The sequence below is a fragment of the Apium graveolens genome, chromosome 7 (assembly GCF_009905375.1).
Source record: "Apium graveolens cultivar Ventura chromosome 7, ASM990537v1, whole genome shotgun sequence".
NCBI lineage: Eukaryota > Viridiplantae > Streptophyta > Magnoliopsida > Apiales > Apiaceae > Apium > Apium graveolens.
Genome location: NC_133653.1, coordinates 59,461,939 through 59,464,838, shown reverse-complemented (window position 1 = coordinate 59,464,838; position 2,900 = coordinate 59,461,939).

Here is a 2,900-nt window from a genome sequence, read left to right as displayed (position 1 = left end):
GCCTAACTCTGCTAAGATTATAACTACCTTTCTGGGTTATAAGGCTGTGGAATTCAATCTTGAGTATGACAAGGCATATTTGATCAGACTGGATCAGGACATAAGGAAAGCTAGAATAAATGATCTCAGGGCTGCTATCTTTCAAATTGGTGAAGATACAGTTGAATTGAAGAATGCTAAAAGGAGGATGATTGATGAACTTAAATATGCTGAGAGATGTTTGTTAAATATGCTGAGAGAATACTTGGAAGAAAAGATATCTGATTGATATATTTTAGAAAGCAGAATTATATTCCATATCAATTAGCAATTATCTTGTAACTGTGTAGTATATAAACACAGATATAGGGTTTACACTAAAAGTGTTATCATTATCGAGAATAATATTCATTGTAACCCTAGCAGCTCTCGTGATAATTTGTTCATCACTGAGAGAGGACAATTCCATATTGTAACAGAGTTTATTATATTGAATAAAGTCTATTTTCTGTTATTTGTGTTCTTTAATTCGATTTGATTATGCTAAACACTGTATTCAACCCCCTTCTACAGTGTGTGTGACCAAACATTTTAATTTGGTATTATGTTACAAAATTTAATTTTAGTTCAATCTATATGTTACACCAAAGGTTTGAGCTCGAAAAATTGATCCAAGAGTATCGTTTTTTCACAGAGGTCGGCGGGAATTTTTAAATTTTGGTATTTCTTGGTGTTTGTAAAATAATTTAGGTTTCTGTGCGATGGTTTTAACTTCTGTATGTGAATGAATATGGATTTATGACAATATTTATGTAAATTACGGTATTTTTAAATTTGATTTGTTTAATTGAATTAATGATTGAGTTTCATAGATTTATAATTTTTTTGGTGCTGGATTGTGCTACATATATATTGGTTGTAGATTAGCATGTTTGTTGGACACGTTTGGGATTTGATTTGAAAGCCGAAACCTTCTCAGATTCAAATTATGTGATTCATAGATTCAAATTGTGCCACATAGAGATGAATTTATAATTACTTCGTGACGCCATTGGCCCAAAATCAACTGCGAGATAGGTCCGCCGATCTAACCTGAAGATGAGGTCTACTACAACACCAAAAGCAATGTCCAACATAAAAACAGACTCCTGCATGAAAGGATCTAGAATCCACCATCTAGAGGAGTCCTACTTACCATCTAAGTTAGAGACTTGTCCACCAAGTCTCTTAACCTAAGTCTAACCCTAGATTCAACATCTATATAAAAGGATTTATCCCTCAACCTAGAATTATATTTTTGGCTTGATTCTCTACAACAAAGAGATACGTAGGTATCTTGTGAGAACGGTATAGTCTCGATCACAAGCGCAACCATTAAAGCTCAAAACTCAACAACCCTATCATTAAATACAATTACAACCCTAATTTTTATTCCACAATAAAAAAAACAAGCTATTGTAACTTAACGCATGAAAAGATAAGATATTATAAATCAATTTACTTTATATAAGATATAAAGAAATTGTGCTACAGCTCCTAGGAAAAAAGTTGTTTTTCCTTACTTCTTCTCAAGAACAATTCCTAGAGTTGGCTTACAAAGGGAGAAAATATTACAATTTAATTTTGCTCAATGCTTCATAAAGCTAAAGATAGGATGTGCACAATATAGAAACAGCTTTATACTACTCAATATGCATACCCATTTACAATTAGCAATCATATCCAGCTAGAAGACACGTATTAGCTTTTTGGGTACCACTTCATTCCGTTATTCGCTTCTGATCTTTTGATGCATGCTTTGTTTTATTTCTCTCCAAGTTTAGATGTAGGGTTTGAAGGGTTTCGAGCACATAAACGCAACAAAAACGATGTAAAATTAAATTAAAACCAGAATAAAATTAAAAACCCTACACAGGATCCAAGCAAAAATAGATATTTAATTTGTACTAAGAATCTTTACCTTAAAGAAGATTTAAGATTTCATTAATGGATGATTAATGGAGTTCCAAACCTTGTTGAATCACCACATATCCCGCTCTTGCGATCTACGCTCTACCGTATCCACACGAACGATTTTCTTGAAGGATTGGTGTGTACTAGCACTCAAAAACTCCATCTCTACCTCTCTTCCCCTTTCTGACCGGATAGGGATTTGCAAACCATGTATCCTTATGTATAAATCAGCCCACAAAGAGTTTATACAGAGAGAAGAATGAGTTTTCTAATTATAATCTAATTATAATTAATACTAATCCAAAATTCCAATTTATTATTTAATTAAGTCACACTTAATTAATTAATAGCTTATTTCAGAATTAGTTTAAGTAATTTCTCTATTTTATTTATTTAATTAATTAAGTCATACTTTATTAATATCATAAATAAAGTAAATTATTTATTTAATTTAAATTCATAATATATATTATTTCTCTTTCAAGCGTTCTTTGTGTGTGACCCTGTAGGTTATTATTATATTGGAAATAATTTTAATATCTCATATTAAAATTATAAATGAGCGACATCTAATAATACATCATTGCTACCCAAGTAATAATAATAAAATCAGTGATTCGATTAAACATTTCATGATAATGTACAATATAATATAATCCTTTTAACCAAATGTTATAGATTAAACAAGAGGCATGTAATGTGTCATCCTTATCATAGTTTAATCCAAGTTTTCTTGATCAATGAGTAGACTATCATATCATATCAACATTTGAGCGTGACCACGCATTTCATAGTCTAGCTCACACAAGAGGCCAATAATATCACTCCTAAAATTAGGAGGGTTATATCATTTCTATATCATTCATATTTCTCATACAATTCATAATATACCTGAAATACTCTTTTGTCATTATCCGGTCAAAGGTAACTTAATTTTAATGTAATCGAAGTACAGTAATTCTCATATA